The sequence below is a fragment of the Oryctolagus cuniculus genome, chromosome X, assembly GCF_051225735.1.
Source record: "Oryctolagus cuniculus isolate XC-2025 breed Fujian yellow rabbit chromosome X, ASM5122573v1, whole genome shotgun sequence".
NCBI lineage: Eukaryota > Metazoa > Chordata > Mammalia > Lagomorpha > Leporidae > Oryctolagus > Oryctolagus cuniculus.
The window spans coordinates 33,987,239-34,002,320 of NC_142888.1; the positions used below are offsets into that span (position 1 = coordinate 33,987,239).

Sequence of the window (15,082 nt, forward strand, 5' to 3'; positions counted from 1 at the left end):
TGAGGAGAGCAACCCTTAGACTCGTTTATTACAGTTGGAACTACATCTTATATAGCCAAGACCAGCCAATCTGGTCAAGGGGCGGTCTATGCCCCAACCAATCCCAGCCTGTTGCCAGGCAGGCTCTGTTGCCAGGTGGGTTTCAAAGCCATTCCTGAGTAACTGACACTCGCTTGCCAGTGGTCACCTTGGCATGGCCTTCTCATTCCACCAATAAATAATTTTTAAAGGGTGGGAATTTAAGAGGGATAGGAAGTCAGAAAAAATAAACCCATCTGGTTGGACTTGCAATAGGATCCTTATAAGACCAGTTTTTTTTTTTGGGGGGGGGTGGTGAAAGAGAAGTTTCAGTTCAGATTGTCTAAGTCTTTAATGCATGGAGTTCCAGGGTGTGCAATGATGGGGTTCAGGGCATGCTACCCTCAAATTACCCTGTCATTTCTCAAATCCTTGCAGTTTAAAACATTTATTATGCCAAGGTGTATATTTCAAAGTGCCTTCTTCTTCCATACCAGGAAGAGGTGGACTCTTAACTCATCAATGGAGAAGCCATTGACTTAAATCCATATAACACATCCTGCTAAAAAACCCTTGTTTACTGTACTCTCCCAAATCACTTTTACATAACCTGTTTACCTTGCTCAGAAGTCCATACCCCCTTTTTCTTTGTTTTAGCCTAAGATGGTATATAAACCCAAGTTCTAACTATCCCTTTGGGCTATTCATCCCTGGATGCACCCATGTGTACATGCATGATACAGATGTTAACAAACTTCGGTTTGGAGAGGACAGGCATGTTGTCTGTTTCAGTGTGCAGCTGATACACGAGAGAACACGACCTCTGGCTCTGAAGCATCCTGCAGCAGTAGGAATGCTAAAATTGATAGCCATTTTGCAACAGCATTTGTAATTGCTTGTGTGCTTAGCCTTGTTTCCACCATCTACATGGTGACTTCGAGTAGCACAGATTGCTGGTATCGAAGTCCAGTTCAAGGTAATTCCTGTGATTTCAACCAGAGCATGAGGGAAGACTTCCTTAGTAACGAAGCAGATAAAAAGAATTATAGTGATGCACTTTGCCAATATAACAGCCCAGTGAGACTGTGGAGATGGCACATCATCATACCCCCAAGCACACATTGGTATGGACCACCAGAAAGGACCCATTTGTTACGGCCCCAAAACTCTTGAGTTTCATACTGAATGATCAGTTCATGGAGAAATTTGTTGATCCTGGAAACCACAATAGTGGAATTATCTACTTCGGACCTGTCTTTGGCCCTGCCAATTCTTTTTGCCATTTGCTAGTCTGGGTTTGATATGCTTGGGGCTTTGATTGGACTTCATTCTTGTATCTGCTGAAGCTTGTATACTTTGATGGCCGTGGGCATCCTCCGTCTCCTTGCAGATCTTTATCTGTCAGGCTCAGTAAGTTGTTGTCTGTTGGAACTGCACTCCTCTGCCAGCAACTAGAGCCGCCTGTGAATTTGGATGGTTCTGCCTGGCTTGCATCTTTGCTCCCTTATCGTTAATGGCTTCTGTTCTCTTCTGCTACAAGAATGATTCTGAGTTGTCTTAAATATTACAAAGGTCAGAGCTGAGATAAGTTAATTCTGATAACAACTACAGTTCAAAATAATAATGATAAAAAGACTGGTGTAATTGAATGTATTTTGAAACCTTGAATTAAAACTCTCCTCTCTGATGGCTGATGCCCCAGTCACCACTCCTTCCTGCTTACACATGAACTTTCTGTTAACCTCAAACAATCCAGAAGCAACAAGTACTTCTTATGGGCTGTCCTGTCCTCAAACTTTCCCCACATCCATTGCCTACCTCTTTTTATCTACAGCCAATATAAGCTCAATGTAAACAATGTATGCTTTCATTCCTCCAATGTTGCATTTTAATAATGACTTTGGTTCTTGTGTCCAGCAGATATGTTTCCAACTGCTACCTAGCCTTGTTGCTGGTAGTTGTAGAACTTGTCCCAGGACCTGGTCCTTTTCTTGCTAACGTTTGTAAGAATGCAATAAGCCCTTTTCCAGAGAGCTCTCATTCTAGAGAGCTTGTGTTTGACATATCACCCATGCTGCTCCCACCAACCTAGTGCAGGCATATTGGGTGTCATGAGTGAGAAGCTGCCTGCTTTACAGCTGTCATTTTTATAATTTTTATATACTGGCCGGTGCCACAGCTCACTAGGCTAATCCTCCGCCTGCGGTGCCGGCACCCGGGGTTCTAGTCCTGGTTGGGGCACCGGATTCTGTCCTGGTTGCTCCTCTTCCAGGCCAGCTCTCTGCTGTGGCCCGGGAAGGCAGTGGAGGATGGCCCAGGTTCTTGGGCCCTGCACCCGCATGGGAGACCAGGAGGAAGCTCCTGGCTCTTGGCTTCAGATCGGCGCAGTGCGCTGGCCGCAACGCACTAGCCATAGCAGCCACTTGGGGGTGAACCAACGGAGAAAGGAAGACCTTTCTCTCTCTCTCACTGTCTAACTCTGCCTGTCAAAAAAAAAATTAAAAAATAATTTTTATATACTGATATTTTCCCTTTCTTCCATCTCCATTTTTAAAAAATGTAATTTGATTTTTTTTGTGGCTATCCCATTTCATCCTGAAAATCCACTTTATTTCTACATGCAGACCACTAGATACACGATACCACTAAAACGCATGTGGTTTACTCTGACTGATTCCCATCTTTCAAACAACTGAACTAGGTCCAGCGTTCAGTCAGCAAGAAATGGAAAGAGAATTGGCATAAGTTCGTGAAACAAAATAAATAGTGGGAAGTTGACCCCAAACAAACTCTGCTAATGTCTGTTACACTTTCCAGTAAAAGTAAAATAACTGTATCTATTCAACTAGAAACTTCCATTTCTTTTTTCCAAAACCTCTTGCTATTGTGAAAACTTCATGTTCACTTTGCTGTTGGACATAGCTAGCCATCCAGCATATGCAGTGGTGTTTTCAAAGCCTTAATCTCCATAAAATTGAGAAATTTCCTGATATCTTTTTCCTAAACACTGGGACATAGCTTCATCTGGCGTAACATATGGTAGCTGATTATATCTATACTGTGTCTTTCTACAAGAAAAGAAGTAAAAATGCGGGGCTTATTTGAAATTTTAACTTTATATTTTCGAGAATTCTGATTTAGCAAGACAAGAGGATTAATCTTATTATGTCACTTCTTTTAAAAACACAATATGATTTTCTGTACGATCAAACAATTTTGGACTTTTACTATGTCCCCTTTCACACACCAGGCTTATTAAAAGAGTGTTTGCTTTTTAACAATACGTTCTGATCACAAAGTAAAATTCTCCAATTGCTGTATATTTAATAGCTCAATAGGATAAAGCGGTGGAAGATGGCCCAAGTGCTTGGGCCCCTGCATGCTTGTGGGAGACCCGGAAGAAGCTCCTGGCTCCTGGCTTTGGATTGGCCCAGCTCCGGCCGTGGCAGCCATTTGGGGATGGAACACGTTTCTCTCTGTTTCTCCTTCTCTCTGTCTATAACTCTGTCAAATAAATCTTAAAAATCAATCCATCTTTTTTTTTAAAAAAAGAAAATATCATAGATATTTTCATATCCTCAAATCTCTCTGTCTCTCTCCCTCCCTCTCCCTCTCTCTTACACACACACACACACATACACACACACATTTAATTGTGGTGAAGCACACATAATACAATTTACCATCTGACCAATGTCAAGTGCACAGTTCAGTGATGTTAAATACATTTATATCTTTGTCTCCAGAACTTTTTCATCTTGCAAAACTGAAACTCTACACCCACTTAAGCAACTCCTCACTTTCCCCTCCCTTCAGTTCCTGGAAACCACCTTCTACTTTTTTTTTTTTCCTTCTACTTTCTGTCTCTATGAATTGAACTTCACATGAGTACAACTATGCAGTACTTTTCTTTTTGTGACTGGCTTGTTTCACTTAGCATAATGTTCTCAAGACTCATCCATGTTGTGGCATGTGTTAGAATTTCCTTCCTTTTATTTTTAAAATTTATTTTCATATTATTTGAGAGGCAGAGTGATGCACAAAGGGAGAGAGAGAGAGAGAGAGAGAGAGAGAGAATCTTGCATTCACTAGTTCACTCCCCAAATGGCCACAACAGCCGAGACTAGGCCAGGCTGACAGGAGCCCAGAACTCAATCTGGGTCTCCCACATGGCTGGCAGGCATCCAGGTATATGAGCCATCATCTGCTGCCTCCAAGGGTGTGCATTAGTACCAAGCTGGATTGAAAGTGGAGTAGCAGTTGTCCCAAGTGGTAACTGCTGGAATAAATGTCTGGCTCAGAATTCCCCTCTGTTTAAAGGTGGAATAATTTAAATGAGCTATTTTAATAAACTGATCCTTAAAATATGAAAAAGGCTGAATAATATCTCATTGTATGTATATACCACATTTTGCTTATCCATTCATCCATTGATAAACACCTGAGTTGCTTGCTTCCACCTTCTTGCTATTGTGAATAGTGCAGGTCTCAATACTTTTATAGGGTCAATGTCCCAAAGTATGTGTGTGATATCTTTTTGATGGTGTTGAGATGTGGGGTATCTGAAATCTTTGAGGATCTGGATCTCAACATACTACTCTGGAGTATTTGGAGTTATTTTCAGGATATAAGGTTTTTTTCACGGTGGGAGATTTGAATCTGGAGAGAATTAGGTTCTGAGTTCAGTGTATGTGGTCACTGAAATCTTTTAGAGTCCATAGTTATGTTTTATTCATTTGTAAAGGCAGAATTAGAGGGGTGAAACTTTAAGTCCCACCTCCCAGTGCTCAGAAAGAGGAGAGGGGCTGAAAACCGAGTTGATCACCAATGGCCAATGATTTAATCAATCATTGTATGTAATGATGTAATGTAGCTTCCATAAAAACTGAAAAGGGGGATGGGCATTTGGCACAGTGGTTAAGTCACCACTTGGGATGCCAGTTCAAATCATGGCTCCTCTGCTTCCAATCTAGCTTCCTGCTAATGCACATGGGAGGCAGCAGGTGGTGGCTCAAGTTACTTGAAATCCTGCCACCCATGTAGGGGACTTGGATTGAGTTCTGAACTCCTGGCTTTGGCCTGGCCCAGCTCTGGCTGTTTTGAGCATTTGGGGACTGATTCAGCCAATGTAAGATTTCTCTCCCTCTCTCTGCCCTTCAAATAAAATGGAAACAAATAAATAAAAATTAAAACAAACCAAACAACCAACCGATGGACTAGGTTGGAGAGCTGAACCTTGAAGAGTGCATGAAAGCTCTGCAGCCTTTCTCCTGTACCACATCCCAGACGTTTTTTTTTTAAGATTAATTTTATTTATTTGAAACACAGAGTTGAGAGAGAAAGAAAGAAGTCTTCTATCACCTGATTCACTCCCCAATTGGCCACACCAGCTGGGGCTGGGCCAGGCCGAAGCCAGGAGCTTCTTTCGGGTCTCCCGCATGGGTGCAGGGGCCCAAGTATTTGGGCCATCTTCCACTGCTTTCCCTGGCACATTAGCAGGGAAACAGATTGGAAGTGAAGCAGCTGGGAATTGGAAGTGAAGCAGCCAGGACTCAAACTGGCACCCATATACGCTGCTGGCATTGCAGGTGGTAGCTTAACCTGCTACGCCACAACAGCAGCTTGGCCCCACTCCATACTAATTTAACATAAATGTTCCCCTGAGTTCTGTTAGTTGTTTTAGCAAATCAATTGAACCCAAGGAGTGGATTGTGGGAACCCCAATTCATCGTTGTTCTGTTAGAAGCACAGTTAAAGCTATTTAGGGATTGCAATTGGCATTAATCAGGGTGGGGCATTGGGGGGCTAATCTTAGGGACTGAGTCCTCAACCTGTGGGAGCTACTGCTATCTCCAGGTAGATGGTACCAGAGTTGAACTGAATTAGAGGCCGCCCAGCCTGTACCCTTGTAGAAATGACTGCTTGCTTGCTGGTGGGGAGAAATCCCCATGCTTTTTGAGGTCACAGAGTGATAGCAAAGGAAAAAATGGTTTTCCCACTTTAAGCATTTAGAGGATTGTGTTCAGAGTGTGAGATCTCTGAATTCTTTGAGGATGTGTGGTCCGAGAGAGTGAACTCTTTTTTTGACAGGCAGAGTTAGACAGTAATAGAGAGAGAGAGACAGAGAGAAAGGTCTTCCTTCCGTTGGTTCACCCCCCAAATGGCCGCCACGGCTGGCGCTGTGCTGATCCGAAGGCAGGAGCCAGGTGCTTCTCCTGGTCTCCCATGCAGGTGCAGGGCCCAGGCACTTGGGCCATCCTCCACTGCACTCCTAGGCCACAGCAGAGAGTTGGACTGGAAGAGGAGCAACCGGGACAGAATCCGGTGCCCCAAGCGGGATTAGAACCCGGGGTGCTGGCGCTGCAGGCGGAGGATTAGCCTAGTGAGCCGAGGCGCAGGCCGAAAGTGAACTCTGAGCATTTATCCCATCTAGCCCGTGGCTTAAATCTGAGATCTTTAAGAATGTGAGTAAACTTAATTATTTCAGGATTTGTTTTCCAAATTTTGAGTCTGCATCCAGGGTTTAAGTTTTTTGAACTCTTTGAGGATCTGTGTTGCTTTTCTTAAAAAAAAAAAGATTTATTTATTTATTTGAAAGGCTAAGTGAGGGAGATGGGGAGAGATTTTTCCATCCACTGATTCGTTCCTCAAATGTAACAACAGCTGGGACTGGGCCAGGCTGAAGCCAGGAGCCTGGAACTCCATCTGGGTCTCCCATATGGATGGCAGGGGCCCAAGTACTTGTGCCATCTTCCATTGCTTTCCTAAGTGCATTAGCAAGGGTGTGGATCAGAAGTAGAGCAATTGAGACTCAAAAACTGCACTCTGACATGGGATGTCAACATCAAAAGTGGGGGCCAGCGCTGTCGTGCAGTGGGTTAACGCCCTGGCCTGAAGCGCCGGCATCCCATGTGGGCACTGGTTCAAAAACTGGCTGCTCCACTTCCCACCCAGCTCTCTGCTATGGTCTGGGAAAGCAGTGGAGGATGGCCCAAGTCCTTGGGCCCATGTGCCCACGTGGGAGACCCGGAGGAGGCTCCTGGCTCCCAGCTTCAGATTGGCGCAGCTCTGGCTGTTGCGGCCATTTGGGGAGTGAACCAGTAGATGGAAGACCTTTCTCTCTTTCTCTTTGTGTAACTCTGACTTTCAAATAAATAAATAAATCTTTAAAAAAAAGTGGCAGCTTAACCCACTGCACCACAATGCCAGCCCCTATGTTGCATGGTTTAAAAGTTGGAGCCATTTGAGGCCTCTTCTCAGGTTGTGAGATCTCTGTACTCTTCTTGGGTCCATCCTCTGGTTCAGTGTGAGATATTTCAGGGTCAGTGTTCAAGATTAGAGTTATCTGAAGTCTTTGAAGGTCTGTTGTATAAGTATTGAAGTTTGTGTATCTGGTGGAATCTGATCATGTTGTGAGTCTGTTTTAATACAGGCTTTATTTATGGGAAATTTGGAAGACGCTCCTGGCTCCTGTATTTGGCCTGGCCCAGCTCTGGCTGTTGTGGCCATCTGGGGCTTGAAACAGCGGATAGACGACCTCTCTCCCTCTTTCTCTCTCTCTCTCTCCCTCCCTCTCTCTTTCTCCTTCTCTCTCTCTGCTTTTCTCTGTAACTGACTTTCAAATAGGTAAATAATTAAAAAAAGATTTATTTATTTGAAAGGCATATATATATATATAGAGAGAGAGAGAGAGAGAGAGAGGGAGATCTTCCTCTGTTTTCTCTGTTTTGTTAAAAAATATTTTTTTTAAAAAATATTTATTTTATTTATTTGAAAGTTACAGAGAGAGGTAGAGACACACACATACACAGAGGTCTTCCATGTGCTGCTTTGCTCCCCAAATGGCTGCACCGGCTACAAAGCCAGGAGCCAGGAGGTTCTTCCGGATCTTCCATGTGGGTGCAGGGGCCCAAGCACTTGGGACATCTTCTGCTGCCTTTGCAGGTGCATTGGCATGGAATTGGATCACAAGTGGAGCAGCCGGGACTGGAACCGATGCCCATATGGGATGCCAGTGCTGTGGGCTGCGGCTTTAACCTGCTGTGCCCCAGAGCTGTCCCCAGTAAATAAATATAACAAAAAAATAGGCTTTATTGTTATTTAGGTATGGTAAGACCCACAGATCAGAACATGACTACCAATGAAAAGATAGCTCACAGTGCCTGTAGATTCCCTGAGACAGGGGCACATCGTTCCGTGAGGGCCATGTAGATGCACCACGGTTAGTCAGGGGGCAGAGGGACATGGGCAGTTGTTGTCAAGAGTCCTGATGTCAGTTTTCACAAAAAGGAGTGGGCTGGACAGAGTAGGCAGGCTTTCTAGTTTGAATGATCACAGTGCACCCTGGGGTACACAGGCAGTCCCTAGTTGTCTGGTATCCATCCCTGGGGTAAACTGGGCAGGTGGAGAGTGGCCCAGAGTGTAAGAGCCTGATAGAAGGGGTGGATGGCTCTGGATTGGTTGATGCATATTTGAAAAACACACTCACTTGACCAATACCATCCCTAGGACTCTAACCCTGGGAGGGGCAAGGCTACAGATGTCAAAGAATCAGAATATAGAACATAAAAGACACAATTAATACAAGATGTCTGAAATCACCAAAGGTGTGCATTTCACTGTGTGGGCCTGAAGTATTTAGAGTCTTGTTACTGGTGTGAGGTCTCTGCACTCATTGATGAGCCGTGTCTTGTGGTTTATGCTAAGGTGTTTGTAATGTGTTGTTTCGGGTTTGAGATATATTATCTCCTTGAGGGTCTGTGACCCAAAGTTGGGGTGTGGGGTATCTGGAGGTCTTTGTCAAAGCTGTGAGGTCTCTAAACTCTTTGGTGGTCTGGGTCCCAAGTTATTGAGTCAGGTGTTTGGAAGTTCATGTTCTTGGTTAGAGGTCTATGAATTTGTTCTCAGTCTTTATTTGAAATTTTGAGTCAGTGGTAATTCAGGTTCTTCATTCAGTGTGCAAAATCTCTGAACTCTTCGAGGGTATTTGCCCCCTAGATGGTGACATTTGAGTATTTGGAGTCCATGTTTGAGGTTTTGTGGTTTCTGAATGCTTTGATGAGCTTTGTTCCAGGGTTTGAGTTTGAGATACCTAGAGGCCTGTGTCCTTGGCGTTCAGTCTCTGAACTCATTGAGGGTCTGTGCTCCAAGGTTTGTGGGGTTCTTAGGCAAGATGTCAGGTCTCTGCAATCTTGGAAAATCTGAGTCCTGAGGTAATTTGAGGTCTGTGTTCAATGTGTGAAGTCTCTGAAATCTTTCAAGGTCTGCCCCATGGTGGAGTCAGATATTTTTTGGGTCTGTTTTCAGGGTGTGAGTCTCTTAAACTCTTAGAGGATCTGCATACCAAAATTTGAGTCTGCAGTGTTTGTGAGGCCTGTGGCCAAGGTGTAAGATTCCTGAAAATCTTTGAGGCTCTGTTTTTCTTAAAGATTTATTTTATTTATTTGAAAGACAGAATTAGAGAGAGGTAGAGACAGAGAGAGAGGTCTTCCATCCGCTGGTTCACTCCCCAGATGGTCGCAATGGCCGGAGCTGTGCCGATCTGAAGCCAGGAGCCAGGAGCTTATTCCGGGTCTCCCACGTGGGTGCAGGGACCCAAGGACTTGGGCCATCTTCCACTGCTTTCCCAGGCCATAGCAGAGAGCTGGATTGGAAGAGGAGCATATGGGATGCTGGCTTTAGCCCGCTGCACCACAGTGCCAGTCCTGAGGCTCTGTTTTCAAAACATTTGAATCTCAGGTTTTTGATCTGTGTTCACAGGATATGAGTTCCCTGAACTTTTGAGGTCTGTGGACCAAGGTTTTAGGTCTTAAGGATCTAAGGACACTAGTTCTCTCCTCTCTTTGGGGTTCTATACCCCAAGGTTTGAGTTTGACATAATGGAGGGTTCCATGATTAGGATATGGACTCTGATAGTCTAAGGAGTTTCTTCCTCAAGGGTTGAGCCTGAGGTATTTGGTGAGTTTGCTTTCAGGATAGGAGGCCTCTGAGATCTCTCAGCATCTGTGTTGTGATGTTTGTGTCTTGAAGTACTTGAGAGCTGGTGTTTAGGGTGTGAGTTCTTTGAACTTGTAGATGTTCTGTGTGCCAAGTTTCATCTGAATTACTTGGGGTCTAGTTTAGAGTGTGATGTCTGTGAACTCTCATTGTGTTTTTTTTTTCTTCCATTTTTTTTGACAGGCAGAGTACATAGTGAGAGAGAGAGAGAGAGAGACAGAGAGAAAGGTCTTCCTTTTCCGTTGGTTCACCCCACAATGGCTGCTGTGGCTGGCGCGCTGCGCTGATCCAAAGCCAGGAGCCAGGTACTTATCCTGGTCTCCCATGCGGGTGCAGGGCCCAAGCACTTGGGCCATCCTCCACTGCACTCCCAGGACACAGCAGAGAACTGGAATGGAAGAGGAGCAACCGGGACAGAATTCGGCGCCCTGACTGGGACAGAACCTGGTGTGCCGGCGCCACAGGTGGAGGATTAGCCTATTGAGCCATGGCGTTGGCCTTTTTCTTCCAATTTTTAACCTAAGGCGTTTTGAGGTGCATGTTCAAGGTGTGAAGTCTTCGGACTTTCTTTGTGTGTGTGTGTCCTAAAGTGTGAGTCTGAGGTCTTTGGCGTCTTGTTCAGGGTGTGATATTTCTAAACCATTTGGCAGCCTGTGCTCCAAAGTCTGGGAGTTGATTTTCAAGGTATGATGTCTTTGCCCTCTGCAGTGTTCTGTTTCCTAACATCTTACTCTGAGATAGTCACGTGTCAGTGCTCAGGCTGCTAGGTCTGTGAATCCTTTGCATGCCTCTGTCCTCAGGTTTCAGTCCCAGGTAGATGGGGATCTGTCTTGTAGGTATGAGGCCTCTGAAATCACTGGGAGTCTGTCCCAAGGTCTGTTATGAAGCCCCAGCTGTCAACCTCACAGTCAGGGTACTCTGAGAACTGAAATCACCATTTAACACTGGAGCCTCTGGCCTCTTGAGGAGGGGGGTGATCCCAGACACCCAAGAAGCCATCTGAGCTCTTCTCCTTAGCAAAGAGTGTACTGATGATTCTTGGGACCACAGCCCAAATCAAATCAAGAGACCATTCAACATTACTTGACGCCTTAGCTAAAACCAAAGCCAAACATTACATGGGAAGTTTTGAATGGATACACTCTAATCCTGATAGTCCAAGTGCTTGGCATCCAGGAGGTGCTCAATACATGCAGCATAAATGCATGAATCTGAAGGAGCAGCAGAACTCATATTTTCCTGGGAAGGGCTCACATGGTAGCTCAGTCTATGACATTTTGTGTGATCTTCTATGGGTTAACTCATGCTTCTGGGCCTCAATATTTTTAAAATGATTTATTTTTATTTATTTGAAAAGCAGAGAGAGAATGAGAGAGAGTGAGAGAGAGAGAGAGAACTTTCCATTGCCTGGTTTACTCCCCAGTGACTGCAACAGCCAGGACTAGGCCAGGCCAAAGCCAGGAACCAGGAGCTCAATAATCTGGGTCTCCCAACCACGTGGCAGGGGCCCAAATACTAGGTCCTTCACCTGGTGCCTCCAAAGTGCATTAACAGGAAGCTGGATCTGGAGCAGAGCAGCTGGTACCCTTGCCATATGGATGTTGGCCTTGTAGGCAGCTTCTTAACCCATAGCACCACAATGCCACCTCCCTAAGTCTTTTATAACCTGTGAAATACTCATTACTGTACCTATCATACAAGTTTATTGGGCTGGCCTGGAGATAGCTAATATGCATAAATGGAAGTTCTGCAGACAGTGCTGGGGTAAGAGCTGGGCAGTGCTAAAAGTCACTTTATTATGAATGACTTACAATTCTACTATTGAGCCCTTTTTTTTCATTTCAGATACTATACTCTTTTTAAAAAAGGCATCATTATTTTTTGTTCAATTTTTAATTTTAAAATGTATTTGAGGCCGGCGCCGCAGCTCACTAGGCTAATCCTCCGCCTTGCGGCGCCGGCACACCAGGTTCTAGTCCCGGTCGGGGCACCGGATTCTGTCCCGGTTGCCCCTCTTCCAGGCCAGCTCTCTGCTGTGGCCCGGGAGTGCAGTGGAGGATGGCCCAAGTGCTTGAGCCCTGCACCCCATGGGAGACCAGGAGAAGCACCTGGCTCCTGCGTTTGGATCAGCGCAGTGCGCCGGCCGCAGCGCGCCGGCCGCGACCATTGGAGGGTGAACCAACGGCAAAAAAAAGGAAGACCTTTCTCTCTGTCTCTCTCTCTCACTGTCCACTCCTGCCTGTCAAAAAAAAAATGTATTTGAGAGGCACACACACACACACACACAGAGAGAGAGAGAGAGAGAGAGAGAGAGAGAGAGAGATATCTCCCATCCATCAGTTTACTCTCCAGGCTGAAGTTGGGAGTTAGGAACTCAATCAAGGTTTCCCATGTGGGTAGAAGGGACCCAATGACTTCAGCTACCATCTGCTGCCTTCCAGGTTGCCTATTAGCAGTAAGCTGGAATTGGTGGGGCTGAGAACTGAACCCAGGCACTCTGATATGGGATGCAGGTGTCGTAAGCAACGTCATAACCACTGTGCCAAATACCTGCCCCTATTGTACCGTTTAACTCCAGAATTTTCACTGAGTTTGTTTTACATGGGTTCTTTCTCCTTATTGATGCTCTCCGTTTGATGAATCATTGTCATAAACATTTCCTTTAATGGCTGAAACATTCTTTGAACATATTTATAACAGCTGCTTTGAGGTCTTTGTCTGCTAAGGCCCACACAGGAGCACCATTAAGGGCAGTTTCTCTCGCTTGTTTTTATTTTTAACTATATAAGACTCATCGTTCCATTTTTTTCTGCACACCTCATACATTTTTGTTGTGCACAAGGCATTTTCAGATAATATATTATAGTAACCCTGGATTCTAAATTAGCTCTATACTCCTTCAGAGTCTTCTTATAATGCTGGGTTTATTTTATTCATATAATGTCTTGCTTGGATTAATTCTATGACTTTTATTTCTGACTTAGTGTGAAGGGTCCAAAAACACTGCCCTATTTCCTGTTCTCTTTCTTTTGATTTTTAAGCCTAACTCCTTAGAAGTTGTCCCCGGGTTAGCATAGCTTACTATTTTACTATTCAATCAGTGCTATGCTATGGTTTGAATGTGTCCCTCCAAGTTCATAGGCTGTCAAGGTGATCCCATCAGGAGGCGGGGCTTTTAGGAGGTGATTAAGTCATGAGAACAGAGCCCTCATGAAAGTATCAACAACCGTGTAAGAGAGCTTGAGGGAGTTAGTATTCCTCCCTTTTGCCCTTCCATGTCTTCTTTTTAAAAGATTTATTTATTTGAAAGGTAGAGTTAGAAAGAGAGAGAGAGAGAGAGAGAGAGAGAGAGAGAGATCATCCATCCACTGGTTCACTCCCCAGGTGGCTGCAATAGCCAGGACTGGTCCAGGCTGAAGCAGGAGCCCAGAGCTTCTTCTGGGTCTCCTACACGGATGCAGGGGCCCTTGCACTTGGGCCATCGTCCACTGCTTTCCCAGGTGCATTAACAGTGAGCTGGATTGCAAGTGGAGCAGCCAGGACTCAAACTGCCACCTTCATGGGATGCTGGCATTGCAAACGGCGGCTTAACCTGGTACGCCACAAGGCCAGCCCTCCTTCCACGTCTCATGCCATGTGAGAACACAGCATCCGTTCCCTTCAAAGAATGTAGCAACTAGACACTGTCTTGGAAGCAGAGAGTAGCCCTCACTAGATACTGAACCTACTGATGCCTTCATTCTGGTCTTCCCAGCCTCCAGAACTGTAAGAAGTATGTTTTTGTTCTTAATAAATTACCCAGTCTTGGGTATTTTGTGATAACAGCACAAATGGACTGAGGCATCTTCCTTGAGCTTTTGCTGATGGGTCTGTGAGTAGTTTGGGGAGGCTTTCAATTCTGCTACACATGCCAGGAGGGACTAGTAGCTCTCAAGTGCTCATTCCGATCACTTTTTAGTGGGTGCAGCCCAGCGTATATGCACAACCTTCCTAACCTCATGGATAAGCCTGATCTTCTGAAACGTTTGTTGGTTCTCTTCCCAAATGCCCACAACAGCCAGGGCTGCGCCAGGCTGAAGCCAGGAGCTAGGAACTCTATCCTGGTCTCCCATGTGGGTGGCAGGGGTCCAAGTATTTGAGCTATCATTTGCTGACTCACAAGGTGCACATTAGCAGGAAGCTGGATCAGAAGTAGAGGAGCCAGTACTTGAACTACAGCATTCTTTTTTTTTTTTAAAGATTTATTTTACTTATTTGAAAGAAAGAGTTAAGAGAGAGAACGAGAGAGAGAGAGAGAGAGAGAGAGAGGTCTTCCATCTGCTGATTCACTCCCCAAATGGCCACAACCACTGGAGCTGAATCAATCTGAAGCCAGGAGCCAGGAGCTTCTTCCAGGTCTCCTACGTGGGTGCAGGGGCCCAAGGACTTAGACCATCTTCTGCTGATTTTGCAGGCACATTAGCATGGAGCTGGATTGGAAGTGGAGCAGCTGGGACTTAAACTGGCACCCATATGGGATGCAGGCTCTGCAGACCCAAGCTTTAACTTGTTGTGCAACTCACAGCACTGGCCCTGAACCCAGGCATTCTGATACAGGGTGCAGGCAAGTGGTGTCTTACATGCTGTGTCAAACACCTGCTCCAAGTATGATCTTCACAGGGTACTTTATAGCTGCCCATTTCATTGATCTCCTGTGTCAAACTCCTGGCTGATTTGCTGTTTTGGACATTGGTATTGTTTTCATGGAACTATTAGCCTTTCCTTAATTGCCTGATACTGAGGTCCTTCCTGTTTTTGCCTACACCTTAAGATACGAGTTTCTCTGCAGTGTGTTCCAAATAAAATCAGCTCCTCAGCTGAGCTTTGGAGCTGTGAGTCCTCTAGTCTTGCCTCTCCCCTTGGGTAGAACCTCTGGGCACTGCACTGGAGAAAGGGTTGGAGCGGGGATCGTGGCCTGCTTCGCCTGCAATGACCCCCATGATCTGCAAGCAAGAGCCAAAAGGGTCTGTGTAGCTCCTGTCTTCCCTGCTTCTTCCTCCCCACATGGAGCCATCACCCTTGGAGTGGA

General features: G+C 45.3%; 1 pseudogene; it reads left to right on the forward strand.

The window, feature by feature from the left end:
- Positions 1 to 376: 376 nt before the first annotated feature.
- LOC100358036 (claudin domain-containing protein 1 pseudogene) lies at positions 377 to 1,579 on the forward strand (annotated as a pseudogene).
- The last annotated feature ends 13,503 nt before the right edge of the window (positions 1,580 to 15,082 follow it).